The sequence below is a fragment of the Pleurodeles waltl genome, chromosome 3_1, assembly GCF_031143425.1.
Source record: "Pleurodeles waltl isolate 20211129_DDA chromosome 3_1, aPleWal1.hap1.20221129, whole genome shotgun sequence".
Taxonomy (NCBI): Eukaryota; Metazoa; Chordata; class Amphibia; order Caudata; family Salamandridae; genus Pleurodeles; species Pleurodeles waltl.
Genome location: NC_090440.1, coordinates 611630405 through 611654102, shown reverse-complemented (window position 1 = coordinate 611654102; position 23698 = coordinate 611630405).

The following is a 23698-nucleotide window of genomic DNA, read 5'->3' as shown; positions in this document are numbered from 1 at the left end:
TGCAGCAGAACAGAGGACAAGCCAGCAAGCCTTTGGAGTCATTCTGGGTTCTAGTGAGATGGGTCCATTCCCTGTCCTCAGCAGGGCAGAGATCAGCATGCAGCAGGGCAGCTCAGCAAAGCAGAGAAGCAGATCCTCATAATAGTCAGTCCAGGCAAAGTGGCAATCCTTACAGCACAGCAGTCTTTACTGCAGAGTTCTTCCTAGGTCAAATAGTGTACTGATATGGTGATTTGGTAGGATCAAAGCCCCAGTACTAATACCCAAATGTGCTTCTGAAGTGGGGGTGACTTCAAAGCAGCTCCTTGAAGTGCACAGGCCCCACTTTTACCCCAGCCCTGGCTCCAGACTATCAGTAGGGGGTAATTACCCCTTTGTGTGAGGGCAGGCACTTCCCTATTCAAGCAGGTGTTAGCTCCCCTCCACCCTTCCTGCCCAGGAAGGTCCATCAGAATGCAGATGAATCCTTTATCACACCAACCCTTCCTGTATCTGTGGCTGTCTAGAGGGAATGCAAGGCCCAGATGTGTACTGAAGACAGGCTGCAAGGCACACAAAGCAGTAAGAGCAGAGAAATGACCACTTCCTAAATGTAGCATTTCTAACATAGTAATGCCAAATCGGACTTTACCAGTTAACAGGATTTATCATTATCATTCCATTGATATGAAACATGACAAAGCCTCTCCTTTCTGATCAGGAATTACAGCTTAAAGATGTATTAAGGAATTCTCAATGCTGGCCTAGGATAGGAGTAAGTTTCATGATAGTGAAAAACAACTTTGGGAGTTTTTCACTACCAGGACATGCAAAACCTAAAAGTACATGTCCTACCTTTTACTAACATAGCAACCTACCCTATTGGCTACCTACGGCCTAGCTCAGGGGTCAATTGTAGTTAATGAAAGTGGAGTTTAAGACTTGGCACAGAGTTTTAAATGCCAAGTCGAAGTAGCACTTAAACTATGCAGTGGCAGGCCTGAGACATGTTTACAGGGCTACTTAAGTGAGTGACATAATCACTGTTGCAGGCTCACTGGCAGCATTTATTTATAGGCCCACGGTAAATGTTATACCACTGTATAAGGGACTTATAAGTAAATTAAATATGCCAATTGTGGATACACCAGTGTTACCATGTTTAGCAGAGAAGCACATGCACTCAACACTGGTCAGCAGTGGTAAAGTGCTAAGAGTCTTAATGCCAACAAAAAGATACAGCAAAAACAGGAGGTAAAAGACAAAAAGCTTGGGGTAAGACTAGTCTAAGGATGCCAGGTCTAGCAAGCAATGTTTCTTGTTTTGAAACTGTGTTCATTTTTTCTGCACTTCAGATGATAGCCTTCAACAAAATCACCTCTTTTAACAGTGATGTGTGGTGCAGAAGGGTATTACAAATTTTCGTTAAAATAGCAGAAATGACACCCATTGAAGTCAAAATAGAATATGCTGGACGAGTACAAGAACCTGATACAGACAGAAAAGAGATGAGTTACTTTATCGGATTGTTACACTTTTATTATTAATAAAGGTGTAGAGTTCAAGAACGTCATTGGAATTACTTGAATAAGAAAGCGCCTCAAATGCTTCTAAGATGCTAATGCTGCCTAATTTTCAAAAAGGGTAATTTGTGTCATTATTAAAAACAGGATTACACAGGAGGTTGGAATGAGTCAAAGAATTTTCATTGGAGCAATCGTCTAGAAGAGCATCCCAAACATAATTGAACTCTGATTCAGATAATTTAGAGGCCTGTGTATGTGGAACGGTACGTGTACAGAGTTAATTATTGCAGTTGTAGGAACACTGTTACACTGGTTTTAAACATTATGTTCATGCATAGTACTACAACAGAAAATAGATGTTTTGGCTAACCTGTCAGTGGACTTGTAGACAAGGTTAAACAAAACAATTTAAATAGTTGTTAAGAAATCTATTGGTACACAAGGGAAAAGTTTGTATTGTCTCACCCTTTCTCAGTCACCTCCAACAAATCAATCATTAATTCCTGATTGGAGCCAATTATTCCTCTTGGTGCGAGTAATTACATTGTAAAGAGATAAATTTGACTGCTTTCATTTCCGAAGTTCTAAGAGTTTCAAACTTACTGGAAGCACTCATGTAAAAATTCAAAGTACAAAGTTAAAAAACTCAGACTTAAAGTTAAGTCTGTAAATAGACTCACAGACTGCAGTAGTTGACAAGGGTCATCTGATGATCCAGATAGTTAAAAGCAGCTGACTAAATAAAAAAGTTTGTACCTCTACTTAAGACATCTGGGATAGTGGTGGAATAGTGGTGCAAATGTGCTGAAGTAAGCAACAGTTTATTTACTTCCTCCCTGTAACCGTTTCCTTGCGAGAGTCATCCAACGACACAATGGGCATGTGCGTTGGACGGCTCCCGGCTGTCTTGGCACCCACCAACGGGGAAAGCGCTGGCACTCCTCCTATGGCTCGCCCATTAAACTCCTCCTCCCCAACAGGGATGGAAGTGAAAGTGCTTCTGCTGCCACCCTCAATCCTCCCCCCTCACGGCATCTAATGATGTCAGCACGCACCGCGCACCAACGTCATTATAAGTTGCAGGGTCACACTGGAAGCCATTTGCTTCCAGCGCATCGGAGGAAAAGAGGAAAACCTGGGATAAAAAAAAGTTGTTTTTTTTGTTTTGTTTTTTAGAGGTGGGGAGCGACCCCTTAGGCAAGGGTTGCTGTATTTAGACCATTTATGCCCCTCTTGGGGGCAGATTAGCCGATTTTTGTTAGGCCAATCGAAACCACTAGGCACCGGGGATCTTTTTTTTTGTGGCAATTTCACACAAGGGGAGCGACCCCTTAGGCAAGGGTCGCTCTTCGCGGGGGAAGGGGGAATTTATTTTAGGCCATTTCTGCCCCCCCGGGGGCAGATCGGCCTATTGTTATTCAGCTGATCTGCCCCCAGGGGGCAGAAACTTCTAGGCGCCAGGGCAAAATTTTGTTTTTGTTTGTTTGTTTTTTAGAGGTGGGCAGCAATCCCATAGGCAGGGGTCGCTCCCCTGGGGGGGCAAATTATATTTAGACCATTTCTGCCCCCCTTGGGGGCAGATCGGGTGATTTTTGTTAGGCCAATCTGCCCCCAAGGGGGGCAGAAACCACTAGACACCAGGGATCTTTTTTTTGTGCCAATTTCACGCAAGACGAGCGACCCCTTAGGCAAGGGGGGAAATTTATATTAGGCCATTTCTGCCCCCCATGGGAGCAGATCTGCCAATTGTTATTAGCCCGGGGGGGGGGGGGCAGAAACCTCTAGGCGCCAGGGCTAAAAAAAAAATCTTTTTTTGGGGGGGGGGGGGGGGGGGGGGGTGGTTTAGAGGTGGGGAGCGACCCCTTAGGCAAGGGTTGCTCCCCTGGGGGGCAAATTGTATTTGACCATCGGCCGATTTTTGTTAGGCCAATCTGCCCCCAAGGGGCAGAAACCACTAGGCACTGGGGATCTTTTTTTCGCAATTTCACGTAAGGGGAGCGACCCCTTAGGCAAGGGTCTCTCCCCGGGGGGAGGAGGAGAAGGGCAAATATATTTTAGGCCATTTCTGTCCCCCCCAGGGGATTAGGCTGATCTGCCCCCAGGGGTGGCAGAAACCTCTAGGCGCCAGGGATAAAAAAATTGTGTTTTTGTTTTTTAGAGGTGGGGAGCGACCCCTTAGGCAAGGGTCGCTCCCCTGGGGGGCAAATCATATTTAGACCATTTCTGCCCCCCTTGGGGGTAGATCGGCCGATATTTGTTAGGGGGCAGAAACCACTTAGGCCTCAGGGATTAATGTGTGTGTATGCGTGTGTTTTCTTTAGGGGAGCAGCCCCTTGAGTAAGGGTCACTCCCCATGGGGGCACATTACAGATGGGCCTATTTTTGGAAGGCCCATCTGCCCCCAAGGGGGGGCAGAAAGCCCACCAGAGACCAGGGACGTTTTCTTTTCTCCAAAATAAGTGGGTGGGGGTATGGCCATACCCCCACCCCAAATAAATGGGGCCAAAGTTGTTCTGCCCACCAGTAGGCAGATGGGGCAATTACCCCTGATCCACACTCCAGGTGGGCAGAAAGTCTACTAGATGCCAGGGAATTAAAAAAATATATATATATTGGGGTGGTGGCTACCAACCAGTATGGGCCTGGTTATGCCCCCTCCCTAACTGAAGGGGGTAACAGTCTTTCAGCTCTCCCTGCACTCTAAAACATCGTATTCCACAGCAAGCAAGAAGACATTTGATTATTTTGGGTTTTGGTTTTATATTTGGGCCATGAGAGCTTGGCTAACTCTCAAAATCGTCCCACTTGGAATGGTGAGGGCTGCACTTTATGGACTTTGGGATGCTGCCATGCAGAAAAATCCACAAGACCTAGACACATCTGAAAACTAAACATCTGGGTGATTCCAGGGTGGTGTGTTTCACATGCACCCGCACCATCTAATGATGTCAGCACACACCGCGCACCAACGTCATTATAAGTTGCACGGTCACACTGGAAGCCATTTGCTTCCAGCGCATCGGAGGAAAAGAGGAAAACCTCTAGGCGCCAGGGATAAAAAAAAAAAGTTTTTTTTTTTTGTTTTGTTTTTTAGAGGTGGGGAGCGACCCCTTAGGCAAGGGCCGCTGTCCTGGGGGGCACATTGTATTTAGACCATTTCTGCCCCTCTTGGGGGCAGATCAGCCGATTTTTGTTAGGCCAATCGAAACCACTACGCACCGGGGATCTTCTTTTTTTTTTTGTGGCAATTTCACACAAGGGGAGCGACCCCTTAGGCAAGGGTCGCTCCCCGCGGGGGAAGGGGGAATTTATTTTAGGCCATTTCTGCCCCCGGGGGCAGATCGGCCTATTGTTATTCAGCTGATCTGCCCCCGGGGGGCAGAAACTTCTAGGCGCCAGGGCAAAATTTTGTTTTTGTTTGTTTTTTAGAGGTGGGCAGCAATCCCATAGGCAGGGGTCGCTCCCCTGGGGGGCAAATTGTATTTAGACCATTTCTGCCCCCCCTTGGGGGCAGATCGGGTGATTTTTGTTAGGCCAATCTGCCCCCAAGGGGGGCAGAATCCACTAGGCACCAGGGATCTTTTTTTTTTGTGCCAATTTCACGCAAGAGGAGCGACCCCTTAGGCAAGGGGGGAAATTTATTTTAGGCCATTTCTGCCCCCCATGGGAGCAGATCGGCCAATTGTTATTAGCCCGGGGGGGGGGGGCAGAAACCTCTAGGCGCCAGGGTTACATTTTTTTTTCTTTTTTTGGGGGGGGTGTTTAGAGGTGGGGAGCGACCCCTTAGGCAAGGGTTGCTCCCCTGGGGGGCAAATTGTATTTAGACCATCGGCCGATTTTTATTAGGCCAATCTGCCCCCAAGGGGCAGAAACCATTAGGCACTGGGGATCTTTTTTTCGCAATTTCACGCAAGGGGAGCGACCCCTTAGGCAAGGGTCTCTCCCGGGGGGGAGGGGAGGGGGGAATATATTTTAGGCCATTTCTGTCCCCCCCCCAGGGGATTAGGCTGATCTGCCCCCAGGGGAGGCAGAAACCTCTAGGCGCCAGGGATAAAAAAATTGTGTTTTTGTTTTTTAGAGGTGGGGTGCGACCCCTTAGGCAAGGGTCGCTCCCCTGGGGGACAAATCGTATTTAGACCATTTCTGCCCCCCTGGGGGGTAGATCGGCCGATATTTGTTAGGGGGCAGAAACCACTTAGGCACCAGGGATTAATGTGTGTGTATGCGTGTGTTTTCTTTAGGGGAGCAGCCCCTTGGGTAAGGGTCGCTCCTCATGGGCGCACATTACAGATGGGCCTATTTTTGGAAGGCCCATCTGCCCCCAAGGGGGTGCAGAAAGCCCACCAGAGACCAGGGACGTTTTTTTTCTTCTCCAAAATAAGAGGGTGGGGGTATGGCCATACCCCCACCCCAAATAAATGGGGCCAAAGTTGTTCTGCCCACCAGTGGGCAGATAGGGCAATTACCCCTGATCCACACCCCAGGTGGGCAGAAAGTCTACTAGATGCCAGGGAATAAAAAAAATATATATATATTGGGGTGGTGGCTACCAACCAGTATGGGCCTGGTTATGCCCCCTCCCTAACTGAAGGGGGTAACAGTCTTTCAGCTCTCCCCCGCACTCTAAAACATCTTATTCCACAGCAAGCAAGAAGACATTTGATTATTTTGGGTTTTGGTTTTATATTTGGGCCATAAGAGCTTGGCTAACTCTCAAAATCGTCCCACTTGGAATGGTGAGGATTGCACTTTATGGACTTTGGGATGCTGCCATGCAGAAAAATCCACAAGACACATCTGAAAACTAAACATCTGGGTGATTCCAGGGTGGTGTGTTTCACATGCACCCGCACCATTTTTGTACCCACAGTGCCCTGCAAACCTCCAACTTTGCTGGAAATCACACATTTTCCCCACGTTTTTGTGATGGAACCTTAGGGAATCTGCAGGAATCCACAAAATTCTTACCACCCAGCATTGTCTCATCTATACCGATAAAAATTCTGCTGCCCTTTTGGACTCCCTTTGGTTCCCCCTCAATATCGAATTTGTTTTGGCTCTTCCCTTTCACAAGCACTTGGCCCACCTACACAAATGAGGTATCATTTGTACCGGAAGACTGAGGGGGAACATTGGGTGGTATGAAATTTGTCCCAGTGCGGTGATCCCACACAGAAATGTGGGAAAATTTGGATTTTTTAGCTAAATTTGAGGTTTGCTGAGGATTCTGGGTAAGAAAACATTGGGGGATCCACGCAAGTCACACCTCACTGGACTCCCTCGGGTGTCTAGTTTTCAGAAATGTCTGTGTTTGGTAGGTTTCCCTAGAAAGCTGCTGGGCCCAGGACCAAAAAAGCAGGTGCCCCCCCAAAAACAGGTAGTTTTGTATTTGATAATCTTGATGTGTCCATATAGTTTTTTGGTGCATTTCTTTACGCGGGCCTTAGGCCTACCCACAAAAGTGAGGTACCATTTTTATCGGGAGACTTGGGGGAACGCTGGGTGGAAGGAAACCTGTGGCTCCTCTCTGATTCCAGAACTTTCTGTCACCGAAATGTGAGGAAAAAGTGTTTTTTTTGGCCAAATGTTGAGGTTTGCAAAGGATTCTGGGTAACAGAACCTGGTCAGAGCCCCACAAGTCACCCCATCTTGGATACTCCTAGGTGTCTAGATTTCAAAACTGCGCAGGTTTGCTAGGTTTCCCTAGGTGCCGGCTCAGCTAGAGGCCAAAATCCACAGCTAGGCACTTTGCAAAAAACAGCAGTTTTCTTTCTGAAAACGTGATGTGTCCATGTTTTGTTTTGGGGCTTGTCCTTTCGCGGGCGCTAGGCCTACCCCCACAAGTGAGGTACCATTTGTATCGGGAGACTTGGGGGAATGCTGGGTGGAAGGAAATTTGTGGCTCCTCTCTGATTCCAGAACTTTCTGTCACCGAAATGTGTGGAAAAAGTGTTTTCTTGGCCAAATTTTGAGGCGTGCAAAGGATTCTGGGTAACAGAACCTGGTCAGAGCCCCACAAGTCACCCCATCTTGGATTCCCCTAGGTGTCTAGTTTTCAAAACTGTGCAGGTTTGCTAGGTTTCCCTAGTTGCCGGCTGAGCTAGAGCCCAAAATCCACAGCTAGCCACTTTGCAAAAAACAGCTCTGTTTTCTTTGTGAAAATATGATGTGTCCATGTTGTGTTTTGGGGCATTTCCTGTCACGGGCGCTAGGCCTACCCACGCAAGTGAGGTACCATTTTTTATCGGTAGACCGGGGGGAACACAGAATAGCAAAACAAGTGTTATTGCACCTTGTCTTTCTCTACATTTTTTCTTTCCTAATGTAAGACAGTGTGTAAAAAAGACGTCTATTTGAGAAATGCCATGTAATTCACATGCTAGTATGGGCACCCCAGAATTCAGAGATGTGCAAATAACCACTGCTTCTCAACACCTTATCTTGTGGCCATTTTTGAAATACAAAGGTTTTCTTGATACCTATTTTTCACTTTTTATATTTCAGCAAATGAATTGCTGTATAGCCGGTATAGAATGAAAACCCATTGCAAGGTGCAGCTCCTTTATTGGCTCTGGGTACCTAGGGTTCTTGATGAACCTACAAGCCCTACATATCCCCGCAATCAGAAGAGTCCAGCTGATGTAACGGTATATTGCTTTAAAAAATATGACATTGCAGGAAAAAGTTACAGAGTAAAACATGGAGAAAAATTGATGTTTTTTTCACCTCATTTGCAATATTCTTTTATTTCAGCTGTTATTTTCTGTAGGAAACACTTGTAGGATCTACACAAATGTCCCCTTGCTGAATTCACAACTTTGTCTACTTTTTCGGAAATGCTTAGGGATCCAGCATTGGTTTCTCACCCATTTGGTCACTAACTGGAAGGAGGCTAAAAGCACAAAAAATAGTAAAAATTGGGTATGTCCCAGTAAAATGTCAAAATTGTGTTTAAAAAATTGGGTTTTCTAATTCATGTCTGCCTGTTCCTGAAAGCTGGGAAGATGGTGATTTTACCGCCACAAACCCTTTGTTGATGCCATTTTCAGGGGAAAAAAAACACAAGCCTTCTTCTGCAGCCCTTTTTTCCCATTTAAAAAAAAAAAAAGATTTTTTTGTTGTATTTTGGCTAACTTCTTGGTCTCCTTCAGAGGAACCCACAAAGTCTGGGTATCTGTAGAATCCCTAGGATGTTGGAAAAAAAGGACGCAAATTTGGCATGGGTAGCTTATGTGAACAAAACGTTATGAGGGCCTAAGCGCGAACTGCCCCAAATAGCCAAAAAAAGGCTTGGCACAGGAGGGGAAAAGGCCTGGCAGCGAAGGAGTTAAGAAAAACGTTTTTGTACTGTTTACTCCAAATGTGTACAATTGCCATGCATAAATGTGTGATTTGTAAATGGTGTAATAAATGCAGTATATTTAACTTATGTTTAATTGTGTTTGATTTGTGCACTATGGGGGTGATTCTGACCCCGGCGGTCTTAGACCGCCGGGGCCAGGGTCGGCGGGAGCACCGCCGACAGGCCGGCGGTGCCCCGCAGGGCATTCTGACCGCGGCGGTAAAGCCGCGGTCAGACCGGCAACACTGGCGGTCTCCCGCCAGTGTACCGCTGCCCTGTTGAATCCTCCAAGGCGGCGCAGCTAGCTGCGCCACCGAGGGGATTCCGACCCCCCCTACCGCCATCCAGTTCCCGGCGGTCCGCCCGCCGGGAACCGGATGGCGGTAGGGGGGGTCGCGGGGCCCCTGGGGGCCCCTGCAGTGCCCATGCCACTGGCATGGGCACTGCAGGGGCCCCCGTAAGAGGGCCCCTACAAGTATTTCACTGTCTGCTTGGCAGACAGTGAAATACGCGACGGGTGCAAATGCACCCGTCGCACCTTCCCACTCCGCCGGCTCAATTACGAGCCGGCATCCTCGTGGGAAGGTCGTTTTCCCCTGGGCTGGCGGGCGGCCTTTTGGCGGCCGCCCGCCAGCCCAGGGGAAAACTTGAAATACCCACTGCGGTCTTTTGACCGCGGCGCGGTATTTTGGGGGCGGAATTCTGGCGGGCGGCCTCCGCCGCCCGCCAGAATCAGAATCACCCCCTATGTGTATTGTGTTGTCTTATGAGTAATTTTATTTTTCCTTTTTAGTGGGATATTGTTGGTGCCTGCTCTGTCTGTGCAGAGTAGGTGCTGGTGAGTCTAGCTGTTTCTGGCAAGTGAGTGGTATTGTTTTTGAGTATACAGGTCTTTATGATAAAACCACACTTTGTTTATTACTTATTTTACAGTGTTGGTTGTTGTTGACTTATTTGTCAAGTTACTTTTATTAGTAAGGATTAAGGCTAGCAGTGGGTTGTTTGTATGCTTTTTTTAATCTTTCTCTGACCATGACTATGTGACTGACTCTGCATCTTAGGCACAGGAGAAAGAGCAAGATTCTGGCTTTGAACTTTCTGTCCGAGAGCAATCATTTGGTGATGAAGCCACTGTCAGTGCGTATGAAGTGCCTGTTTTAGAAAAGGACACTGATGTGCGGATAGTGCAGCACAAGACATCTGGATTGTAGCTGAAAGGCTTTCCATTGAAAGAGTTGAACTCTGGGTTGCCCCAAACGTTGTGCTGCCGGTTGTTGCCTGCCTTTGCTGGTGTCGCAGGGTGTAGCATGAATATTGAAAACATTTTGCCTCTAAATTTCTTTCAGTTTATGGACAATGTATTTTTGGGTAAGATTGTTGAGCAGACTAATTTTTATGCTGAACAGTATCTGAGGGACAGCATTGCCAGACTTAAGCCCCGCTCTAGAGCTACCCGGTGGACTCCCACAAATCTATAAGAGTTGAAGAAGTTCTTGGGTTTAACTTTTTTGATGGTCTTGATAGGGAAGCTGTCGCTGTCTTCATATTGGTCGGTCAGTCCTTTGATGGCAGCGGCCATATTTCCTGCACCAATTAGTTGTGATCGGTATTGGCTTCTGCTGCGGATGCTGCATTTTGTTGATAATGCTTTAGCATTGCCACAAGATCACCCTAACAGTGAACGTCTTTTTAAGGTTCGGCCTGTCCGTGATCACTTTGTAGATAATTTTTCAGAGATCTATGTTCCAGGGAAAGAAATAGCTGTAGATGACTTTGGTCCTATTCAAGTGTCATTTGGTTTTTAGGTAGAATATTCCTAGCAAGAGGGCACATTATGGAATTAAAGTGTATATGCTGTCTGAGAGTAGTTCAGGATATGTCTATAATTTCGGGGTCAACACTGGTAGGGATTCCACTGTTGACCCCCCTGGTTGTCCGTCCACTTTTGAAGTAAGTGAGAAATTTGTGTGGGAACTTGGTACAGGACTTTTTAACAAAGGTCACCATTTGTACCTAGATAACTTCTACACTGGTTTGCAATTGTTCAGGAATTGTTCAAAGTGGACGCTCTTGCTTGTGGCACAGTCTGCTCTAACTGTAAAGGTTACCCAAAGAAGCTTGTTTGTAAACAAAAAAAACTTGAGAGGGGACAGTGCAGTGCCTTGCGTAGTGATGAATGCCTTGCGTAGTAATGAACCACAGTGAAATTTGCAGACAGGAGGGATGCCTACACATGCCGACTACCATCCATTTTTTTAAAACTTTGTTTATTGGTATTTTCAAGACATTACATCTCATATTCAGTGTAGGCATAGCATGGTATTTATGTCATATACACAATCTAGTAGTGTTATTGTCTTTTGGCAATTACCACAGTGAGAGCATGTCTGTTTCACATTCATACATTAAGTCCAGTTGAGACATTCCGCTTGCATGTACCCTTGGATTGTTACATTAGGGTTATCACATTTGAGATCCATTACTCAGCATTATCTTGGTGTTACCAATCAAACCTTTAAGCAAAACTAGTAACATTTAATATAGCGCCTGAGAACATTTCTTTGTGTAAGTATGCAGGGGTATTCGGGGTGTGGTGGGGCGTCCAGTAGGAGGAACCAGCGCCTTTAGGCTTTACAGTAACCAGCAGCGGGGGAAGGTCCTTCTAATTAGGTATGAGGTGCATCCATAGTCAGCATGTATAGCTGGTGCACTGCATGGCGGTATACCCCCAGCAGTTCCCACCCGTCAGGCTCCGCTTGTGCTCGTGTAAATTGGTGTCTGCAGTGCGTGTATTAGGTGTGTCCTCTTCTTTGGCTCTCATCCACTCAGGGGTTTGGTCAGGGTTTAATCAGGTTATACAAACCCTGTCCTCTGCTTCCCGGCCGTCTTCCCGCTTCTGCATCTCCCACATCTCCTGCAACTCGGACCACATAGGGGGAATGGAGCGCATACGCACTCCTTGTGCCTCTTCCTTTTTCAACACACATATCTCTACCTGTGCCCACTTCATAACATCCTGCTTCCAGTCTGCCATGGTCAGGCCTGTGGGGGATTTCCAGGTCATAGCTATCCTGTGCCTAGCCAATACCAAAGTGAGATCCAAAAACTTGTTGCCAACTTTCCTGGGGGTGGGTCTTGGGGATAAACCTTGTAGGTAGAGAGAGGGGCCCTGCGTTAGGGGCTGGTTCAGGACCTCCCCCAAGGTTCCCAAGGCCTGGCACCATTATTGCTGCACCCTAGGGCATTCCTATGTCATGTGATCAAAGTCTGGGTCAGCTGCATTGAATCTGGGGCATACCCTGGGCTCCCCGCCATATAGTGTCCTACGTCTGTGGGGGGTTAAGTATGTTCTATGGACATAATTATACTGAGTGTATTTAAATTGTGAATTATGGTATGTCCTGTGGGGGTAGGCCAGCACCCTCGGCCATTGCAGCAAATTCAGAGTCAGTGTATTGAGGGCCCCGTAGAGCCAGGCATTGTCAGTAAGAGCTGGAGTATTTTGTGCACGTCAGGCTCTGTGTTCACCATACTCCACAGACCCCTCACACCATACACCAATGCTCGGTAGGTGAGAATTGCCCTAGCAGTACTCTGGTCTGTGCAGCAAGTTCCTCGAGTGGCATTAGAACACCAGTCCTGAAGCAGTCCCCCAGTGTCGTCACCCCTGCCTCTGTCCAGGTTCGCATTTGGCCTGCCGTGAAGGGGTGGGCCGGGGACCTATGAGGTACGCCCGTCAAGGGCAGCTTGGGGGCATATGGGACCTTCACACCAATGTGCCTCAGGCTCCGTCGCTAACAGGTCAAGTCCACCTTCAGTAGCGTACTCTTGGTCGGGAGATGAATCTTGTGGACCAGCATCTTAGGTAACAACAGGTCGATGCTAACCCTTCCCTGGGGTGTGGCCAGGTCCAGGTGGTTCCTACCCTCAAGCCATTTCCCAATCCACTGTAGTTGACCAGACAACTAATATAATTCAAAGTCTGGTAACCCCAGGCCTCTGCCATCAGTAGGTCGGCAGAGAGTAGAGAGGGATGTCCGTTATCGGCCACCATTCCAAAGTAGTTCCCTGAGGAGGGTATCGAGGTCTTTAAACCAATGTGTTGGTATGTTCACTGATAGGTTAATAAAGAAATATGGCAAGCGGGTCAGCATAATCATTTTGGACAAAGACACACGTGCCATCAGGGAAATTCTAAGGGATCGCCAGAATGCTACACAAGAACGTAGGGACCTGAGCGCTTTACCTAGGTTTCTATCACAGAGATCTCGCAGGTCGTGGAATATTTGTATCCCCAGGTATTTAAACGTGTGGGGAGACCAAGGGATATCAGGGGGACAGGTCGCTCCGTGTCCGCAAGCAGTGGGAATACACATGTTTTCTTTCTGTTCACTTCAAGGCCTGAAGGGTCCCCAAACTCCTCAAGTATAATTGAGGCCCAAGGGATCCAAGTTGTTCCATCCTGCATGTAAACTAAGAGGTCATCTGCATACAGTGAGATAATCTGATTAGTGGTGTCCCACAGCACTCCCCTGTAACGACCCTGCATCTGGTATTGAGCCGCAAGGGGTTCAATTGCTATGGCAAATAACAGGGGGGACAGATGGCAGCCCTGCCAGGTGCACTGCAATATTCTGTAGGCTTCTGAGATTGTCTTGCCTGTCCTCACACTTGCCACTGGAAAACTGAAGAGTAGCTCCTCCCACTGCACCCATCATTCACCTAGTCCCATCCTGATCATCACCGCCTGCAGGTAACCCCATCTCAGTGAGTCAAATGCTTTCTCCAAGGCGATTGAAAGGAGCATAGCATTAGGATGTTGCATGTCATGAGGGACCTGCAGAAGCGAGTACAAATGTCTAAGGTTCAGAGATGTGTATGCTGACTACAATCAATGATGAAAGTTCTTCACCTGTCACTGTTTGGGGTCAGGTTGCTGAAGTGGGAAAACCTGTGTGTATTTTATTCTATAATAGGCACATAGGTGGTGTTGATAGAGCAGATCAGAGGGACCTTACACTGCTGCTAATAAGGCTTACATTTGGTATGAGACGTTGGCTGTGTGTGTCACATATGTAGGAGTGTTAATGGCCTGTAAAGCGGTTGATGCCTTGTCGCGGCTTTACAGCTCATGAGGTGTGAGTCATTGGTTCAGTGATTTTATACCTTTGAATTATTAACAGTGCATTTAATTTTTGTGAATTCTCTTGTTAATAAAATGTTATATATTGAACCATCACTCACCCTCGTGCCAAATACAACCAGTATGTATGTGTAAAAATAATGATGGGTAGCCACAAGACATATTTATTGCACTTCTCCTCTCAATTGGGAATTAAACTCACAAAAAAAACCTACTCTGCTGAATTCAGGCGTTAAAGCACACCCTTGACATGCTAAGTTCTCGGGTGGGACCCCAATGAAAAAGAATGCCACCAACTATGTTGGAGGGTGAGGGGTCTTTTCAACAAAACCTAAGGTTGTTTTTTCACAGTTTGACTGTTTGGAACATCACAGAAGAAAGACATTTGGTAGAGTCTAGGGAAAATCTATCAACTGTAGATAGGTCGAAAACTAGACACCCAAGGGAGTACAGGGTGATGTGCCTCTAATGGATCCCAACAAGTTTTCTTACCCACAAGACCCTGCAAATCTCAAAATGTGACTAAATTACACAGTGTCCTTGCATTTCTGTGCCTTATTGTTCCAGAAACAGAAATAACCCACACATTTCCTACCACCCAGCGTACCCCTTGATCTCCCAATACAAATGATACCTTGCTTGTGTAAATGCCTAAAACAGAGTCACCTAAAAACGTATTTAAAAAAACTGAGCTTATGAACACGCTTTAGTGCCCCTTCAATCTCCACACGTTTTTGGCCCTTCCGTGTCGCAGGCACTTGGTCCACCCACACAAGTGAAGTATAATTGTATGAGTGGTAGGAAATGTGTGGTTCCCCCCTCAGATTCCAGAACTTTATTACAGAAATGTGGGAAACATATTTTTAGACACATTTTGAAAATTGCAAGGGTTCCTGGGTAACTGAACCTGGTGAGAGCCACACAAGTCACCCGATCCTGGATTCCCCTATGTGTCTAGTTTTCACAAATGTACAGGTAAGCTAGGTTTCCCTAGGTACCGACTGTGCTAGGGCCCAAAATCAACAGGTAAGTGCATTGCAAAAAACAAGTCAGTTTTCAGTAGCCTACCCACACAAGTGAGGTACCAGTTTTATCTGGAGACTTGGGGGAACACAGAATAGCAGAACAAGTGTATTTCTCTGCATTTGTGCCTTTAAAATGTAAGACAGTGGTTAAGAAATAAGTCATTTGGGGAAATGCCCTCTAATTCACTTGATAATATGGGTACCCTCAAATTCACTGCTTCTAAACTCCATATCTGGTGGCCATTTTGGAAATACATAGGTTTCCTTGACACCTATTTTTCACTCTTGATATTTTACCAAATGAATTGCTGCATACCTGATACACAATGAAAAACCATTGCAAAATGTGGCTCGTTAATTGGCTCTGGTTCTGGAGAACCTACAAGCCCTATGCATCCCTGCAACCACAAGGGTCCAGCGGACATAACAGAATATTGCTTTTGAAAATCTGCCCTACATAGAAAAAGTTACAGATGAAACTTAGACACAAATGGCTGTTTTTTTAACTCAATTTCAATATTTTTTTTTTAAGTGTTACTTTCAATAGGAAACCCTTGAAGGATCTACACAAATGACCCCTTGCTGAATTGAGAATTTTGTCTACTTTTCATAAATGGATAGCGTTTTGGGATCCACCATTGGGTTCACACCCATTTCTGTCACAAACTGGAAGGCGGCTGAAAGCCCAAAAACAGGAAAAATGGCAAATGTCCCAGAACAATGCCAAAACTGTAACAAAAAACATGTTTTTCTGATTGTAGTCTGCCTGTTCCTGAAAGCTGGGAAAATGGTGATTTTTAGCACCACAAACCCTTTGTTGATGTCATTTGCAGGGAAAAAAAGAGACGCTTTCTTCGACAGCACTTTTTTCTCCAAATAACAAAAACAACATTTAGCAGTATTTGGACTCATTTCTCAGTCCCCTTCATGGAAATCCACAAACTTTGGGTACCGTTAGAATCCCCAGAATTGTGGAAAAAAAGGATGCAAATTTAGCGTGGATAGCTTATGTGGACAAAAAGCTATGGAATTCTAAGTGCAAACTACCCCAAATAGCCAAAAAAGACTTAGCACAGCAGGGGGTGGGGGTGGTGGAGGGGATTTAGCAGTGAAGGATTTAAAGTACTGTTGTTGCTTTGCTGTGGTCGCTGCCTATAACCAAAAAAGACAAATTCTGGATAACATCTGTAGTTCTTCAACTTCTTTAACACTGACTTTCACTTCAAAGCCTGAGAAAGCAAGTGCAGAGGATATGAGAGGATTACGCTCAACGCACCGTCACTCCTTTGTTTGTAAAGGTTCGAACTGAGCAGAAAAAAAGCAAAGGCAAGACAAAATTTGTCCAAAACTTACACAAGGTCTGGGGATCAGGCATTTTAACACACTGTCAAAGCCCTTTCACATAACCCTCCCTGGCTCCCTTGGGAAGGAGGTCAAAGTGGCAAGGAGCAAATGCCTGTCTTTCCCACTGGGCCCCAAAACCACACATGATCATTAATGTTGTTTTAGTTTATTTAGACAACAAATCCATATAAACACTCTCAAAACTTCATATTAAAATACAGCTCACAATACAACTACAAACGAACATCATTCAATAACAAGTGCTAGATAAAATATCAATGAATAAATAGTTGCTTAGCAATAATTTTACGTACTGCACTGGTCACTTGTAAGTTTACTAATGTCTTGTTTTCCGTGTCTTTCAGAAAGAAAACAAATGCAATTTTAACTTTTTCAGATGTTAAGATGAACAGATAACCAAATGCCTTGTTAACTGCTCGGATGACAGTGTCTTTATGTCATTGTCTAAAGGAAACATTAGCTGTCAGTAGGCAGACCTGTTGTTCCCAATATGTAACTGTTAGACCTGACAGCCTTAGGGTGGTCACCCCTAACTTTCTGCCTGCCTCCCTCCACTTTTTAGATACTGTTTTTGCTGGTTTTAAGACTCTGCACACTTTACCACTGCTAACCAGTGCTAAAGTGCATTTGTTCTCTCCCTTTAAACATGGTAACATTGGATCATACCTAATTGGATTATTTAATTTACTTATAAGCCCCTAGTAAAGTGCACTAGATGTGCCCAGTGCCTGTAGATTAAATGCTAGAAGTGGGCTTGCAGCACTGATTGTGCCACCCACTTAAGTAGCCCCTTAACCTTGTCTCAGGCCTGCCATTGCAAGGCCTGTGTGTGCAGTTTCACTGCCAATTCAACTTGGCATTTAAAAATACTTGCCAAGCCTAAAACTCCCTTTTTTCTACATATGTCATCCCTAAGGTGTGCCCTAGGTAACCCATAGGGCAGGGTGCTGTGTAGGCAAAAGGCAGGACATGTACCTGTGTAGTTTACATGTCCTGGTAGTGTAAATCTACTAAATTCGTTTTTACACTGCTGTAAAGCCTGCTCCCTTCATACGCTAACATTGGGGCTGCCCTCATATATTGTTTGAGTGGTAGCTACTGATCTGAAAGGAGTAGGAAGGTCATATTAGTATGGCCAGAATGATGATACAAAATCCTGCTGACTGGTGAAGTAGGATTTAATATTACTATTTTAGAAATGCCACTTTTAGAAAGTGAGCAATTCTCTGCACTTAAATCTTTCTGTGCCTTACAATCCACGTCTGGCTGGGTTTAGTTGACAGTTTCCTTATGTATTCACTCAGACATACCCCAAACACAGGATACTCAGCCTCACTTGCATACATCTGCATTTTGAATGGGTCTTCCTGGGCTGCAAGGGTGGAGGGCCTGATACTTGCATGTCAAAGGACTGCCACACCCCCTACTGTGATCCTGGCAGACAGGATTGAACTGAAAGGGGACCCTGTGCACTTCTGAACCAGAACCTGCATCCTGCCAAGAAGAAATGTCTGGCTGTCCAAAGGACTCACCTGTCTGCTCTCTGTGAAGGACTGCTGCCTTGCTGTTGCCCTGCTGCCTTGCTGCTCTCTGGATGTGATGAGAAGTGCTCTACAATGGCTTGGATAGAGCTTGCCTCCTGTTCCCTGAAGGACCAAAAGAACAAGTTACTTACCTTCGGTAACGCTTTTTCTGGTGGATACAATGGCTACCTGTGGATTCCTCACCTTATAAATTCACCCTTGCGCCAGCATCCGACAGAAAATCTTCTTCCCAGCTCTCCACGTTGACATGGATGTCACAATTGCACAGCTTCACGCGACTCCGTCTGACGTCATCATGCCAATAGGAGGTCCTCGCCGGCGTGCTGATGTCAGTTTCACCCATTTTTTACGTGCCTTTGAGGCGAACAGGTGAGAACCGACTCCACAATAACTCCAATAAATACATATATACATAAAACCTTCATGATGCAACATAATCAAAAACATAATTTATATATACAGGAAAAATATCAATATATACATACATCTATACAACCACATATCCTACTGCAATCAGACAGGCAACGGGGAGGTGGGTGGGACTATGAGGAATCCACAGGTAGCTATTGTATCCACCAGAAAAAGCCTTATCAAAGGTATGTAACTTGTTCTTCTGATGGATACAACTACCTGTGTATTCCTCACCTTCTGAATAGAGTCCCAAAGCAGTACCGCACTCAGAGGTGGGTGCCTGTCTGATTACACCAAGAAATCCTGTAACACAGATCATGCAAAATGGCCGTCCCCCGAACCTCAGAGTCCAAGCAATAATGCTTTACTAAGGTGTGGAGGGACGACCAAGTTGCCGCCTTGCAAATATCCACCACCGAACCCTGATTGCCAGGGCCGAAGAAGCAGACTTAGCCCTGGTGGAGTGGGCCCTGATACCCTCAGGGGGAACCTTTTTCGCCAACGAGTATCAGATCTTGATACAAAGGATAACCCACCTGGAGATTGTTCTTTTATTGACTGCTCGGTCCTTCCTCTGTCCAATATACCACACGAACAGCTGATCTTCGAGGCGAAAGTCCTTCGTCCTTTCAATGTAACAACTAAGCGCCCTTTTAGGGTCCAAGCGTTGAAGCCTTTCTTCCTCCTTTGAGGGGAGAGGAGAAGGGTAGAAAGATGGAAGGGTAATAGTCTCCCCTATATGAAAAGGAGTGACAACTTTTGGCAGGAAAGCCGCCCTGGTTTTCAACACCACTTTATCTGGGAAAAACAAGGTAAAGGGGGGGTTTAACAAAAAGAGCTTTATGCTCACTAACCCGCCTAGCCAAGGTTATGGCAACAAGAAAAACAGTTTTAAGCACTAAAAACCTTAATGGGCAAGAGTGCATGGGCTCAAAAGGTGACCCCATTAAAAAGGTTAAAACAAGATTTAGGTCCCACTGAGGCACATGAAAAGGAGTGGGAGGAAACTTATTAAGTAAACCCTTAAGAAACCTAACCACAACAGGTGATTTAAACAATGAGGGCTGATGCGGGAGACAAAGAAAGGCTGACAGAGCAGCTAAATAACTCGTAACCATAGCCACTGCACAACCCTTCTTTGCTAAGTCCAAAGCAAATAATAAAATATCAGAAAGGTGGTCCTTCAAAGGATCAATTTGCTTTTCTCTGCACCAAGCCACAAATTTTGCCCACCTGCCGGCATAAGCTGTCTTAGTGGAGTTTCGCCTGGCCGATAAAAAAAATCCACATCTGGTGGGAGAGAAAAGGAACTCAGGTTGCCATGTTCAATCTCCAGGCATGAAGGTGTAGGCTCTGGAGGTGGGGGTGTAGAACCTGCCCCTGCGACTGCGAGAGGAGGTCTGCCCTGAGAGGGAGACGGAGCGAAGGGCACAGCGAGAGTTGGAGATGGTCCGTGTACCATCCCCTTCTTGGCCAATCTGGGGCTATTAAGATGACCTGAGCCCAATCTTGGCGAATCTTCCTCAGAACCCGAGGAATCAAGGGTATGGGGGGAAACACGTAAAGCAACTGGTTGCACCAGGAGATCTGAAACGCATCCCCCAAAGCTCCTTGCGCCGGATACTGGAGGCTGCAGAATGATGGGCAGTGTGTGTTCCCCGAGTGGCAAACAGATCTATCACTGGAGAACCCCACATCACAAAGATGTGTAGAACGGCCAGATGATTCGCTATCCAGCAAATCTGATGGTCCTGAAGCCAGGACCAGAGATGCAGAGCTTCTCTGCAGAGAAGATACGAACCTACCCCTCCCTGCTTGTTTATATACCACATTGCGGTAGGGTTGCCCATCAGGACCTGAACTGACCGACTGCGAAGGGACGGGAGGAAGGCCTTGAGAGCCAAACATATCGGCTGCAATTCTAACAGATTTATATGAAAAGTCTGTTCCACTGGAGACCAACGACCCTTGATCTCCAGGTCCCCCAGATCAGCTCCCCACCCTAGAGTGGAAGCATCCGTCATGACCCTGGACACCGGAGGCGGCAGTGAAAATGGCCTTCCTTGAGAAAGGTTGCCGTCCACAGCCCACCATCGTAACTCCACTGCAGTGTCTCTGGAAATCGTTATCGACTCCTCGAGATCTGCTTTGTGTTGAAACCACTGCCTGCGGAGATACAATTGGAGAGCCCTCATGTGCCAACGTGCATGAGTGACCAACAGAATGCAAAAAGCAAACAGACCAAGCAGGCGTAAGACCTTGAGGAATGGAACAATGGCTCCATTTTGAAACATTTGAATCAACGCCTAAATGTCCTGAATCCACTGAGGCGGAGAATAGGCCAGATTCAATGTTGTATCCAGTACTGCCCCTATGAACAGGAGGCGTTGAGAGGGCTCCAGGTGAGATTTGGGTACATTTATCGAAAAACCCTGCCTGAACAACAACTGAGTTGTCATCTGCAAGTGACGCAACACAAGCTCTGGAGACTTGGCTTTGATCAACCAATCGTCCAGGTAAAGTAATACTGATATCCCCTTCCTTCTGAGACTTGCTGCCACCAATGCCATCACCTTTGTGAAGACTTGAGGAGCTGAAGTAAGACCAAACGGAAGGACCGCAAACTGGTAGTGTTGCGACCCCACTACAAACCAGAGATACTTCCTGTGCGACTTGAGTATAGAGATATGAAAGTACGCATCCTGCAAGTCGACAGACACCATCCAATCCTCTTTGTTCAACGCCAGAAGTACCTGTGCCAGAGTCAGCATCTTGAATGTTTCTGTTTGAGGAACCAATTCAAAATCCGCAGGTCTAGGATTGGTCTCAAACGACCGTCCTTCTTGGGGATCAGGAAATATCTTGAATAACAACACTGACCCCTTTCCTGCTCTGGAACCAACTCCACCACACCTTTTGACAATAGGGTCTGAAACTCCTGCTGTAACAACAGGAGATGGTCTTCTGAACAAAACGAGGGCCGGCGAGGGATGGGAGGAGGAAACTCCTGAAAAGGGAGAGCATATCCTTTTCTCACAATGTTTAGAACCATGAGTCTGATGTAACTAACTCCCACTCGTGGAGAAAAAGATGTAATCTTCCCCCTACAGGAGAAGTATGGTCGATAAAGGGGAGAAAACTAGGGCTGCTTCCCTTGCTGTTGTCCTCCAGATGAAGAGGATGATGCAGGGCGCTGCTGTGTGGTCCCTCTTGCCCTAACCCTCCCCGCCCTCTAAAGGATCGATATGGGAGGCTGGTAGGCTGCTGGACCAAGGACTGGGGTCTCCATCTATAAACAGCTCCAAGCCCAAACCCCCTGAACCTCCAAAAGGACCTAAAAGGGGAAGAAGAGGAGGCTTGCGATCCCAAGGACTTCCCCATGGCCTGGTTATCTTTAAAGCGCTCTAGAGCAGAGTCCGCTTTATGTCCAAACAGCTTTTCCCCAAAGTAGTCTGTACATCTGAGGAAAACCCAGAGGACCTCAACCAAGCGTGCCTCCTGGCAGCAACAGATGTACCCATTGCCCTGGCCACTGAGTACGTAGAGTCCAGGCCAGACTGGATTATTTGTTTTGCCGCAGCCTGCGCATTACATAGGAGTTCACCAAACGGTCTCTGTACATCCTGCGGCAGGTCAGGAACCATGGCCTTCCCAGAATCCATGAGGGCGTGGACATATCTACCCAGCACACAGGTAGCGTTTGCAGCCTTGAGAGCCATGCTGCAAGACGAGAAAGTCTTCTTTGCGGATTGTTCCATCCGCTTGGATTGCCTGTCTGATGGAATCGCAGGGAAGGAGCCAGGAGCAGACTGTGTAGAGCAAGAGGCCTGAACCACCAAACTCTCTGGGATAGGATGTCTTGATAAAAACCCTGGATCACCAGGCGCCACTCTGTATCTCCGTGCTACAGCTCTAATCACAGCAGGTGACGATACAGGCTTCCTCCAAAGTTCTAATATGGGCTCTGTAAGAGCCTTGTTGAATGGAAGCAAAGGATCTGCAGAAGTTGAGGAAGGATGTAGGACCTCTGTTAAAATGTGCATCTTAACTTCTGCAGCAGGCAATGGAAGTTCTAAAAAGTCAGCTGCCTTCCTGATCACTGAGTGAAAAGAAGCTGCCTCCTCCTTGAACTCCCCCAGCGAAGACAAGTCCCATTTTGGGGAAGTGTCCAGCCCACTGGCTGAATCCAGCCCTTGATACTATCATAAGGGCTCGACAATCTCCCCCTCCTCCAACAACTGTCTTTCATACTCTTCCTCCTCTAAAATTTGCAAGGCCTTCCTGTGTGGCCTCAGTCGAGCCTCCAACCTTGGCGTCGACATACAATTTGCCGACGTCAAATACACTGGCTTCAATACCTGACGTGGAGCAAGAGAGGAAGGTTGACTCCGGTAGAATCCATCACTAGGATCCGGCGCCGGCACGGATCCTAATGGCACCGAGGATACTCATGGCTCCACTATCGGCTCCGGCTGATGGGGTGATGTAATCGGAGCCATAGCTCTGGAAGGTGACGTCATGGGATCCACAGGGCCTCGAGGCGATGTTATCGGCGCCGTTCCCGTACCCTCAGCTGGATAGGATGGCATAAACGGCGCCGCCTTGTATGGAGCAGGGGAGCCGAACGAAAATGCCAATGGACCCGTGGGACCAGCCGGTGCACCAGCAGGGGCCATCGCATTGAACATAGAGAACATGTGCTTGCTGAACATCAGACGGTGCTGGAGAAGCCTCAGGGCTCTGGGGTTGAGGAGTCACCGCCGGACTCACGTTGCATGGCGCTGATGAGATGGAGACCTCAATCTTGATCAGCTCCGAGCCAAACGACGCCGAGAGTCATGACAGTGCTGTTTCTTATGCTTCTTTAAAGAAGCATGGGAAGAGGATCTACGATGGCTCCTATGACCCTTCTTCGCCTTGGCCAAAAAGAGTTTGGCCTCCCTTTCCTTTAACGCCTTTTGATTCATGCTCTGGCAAGACACACACTCCCTGACGTCATGCTCAGAGCTAAGGCACCAAAGACAATTATCATGAGGGTCAGTGACTGACATGCGACCCCCGCACTCTTTGCATGGCTTGAAACCGGACTTCCAAGGGGGAGACATTGTAACTACAAAGAGCAACAAGATGAAACCTCCAACAGAAGTGAGAGCTAGGAGAAAACTGTTAGTGTCGAAGGCACGGAAAAAAGGGAGCTGACGTTAGCACACCGGCGAGGACATCTTATTGGCACGGTGACATCAGACGGAGTCGCGTGAAGCCATGCATTTGTGATGTCCTCGTCGACGTGGAGAGCTGGGAAGAAGATTTTCTGTCGGATGCTGGCGCAAGGGGGAATTCATAAGGTGAGGAATCCACAGGTA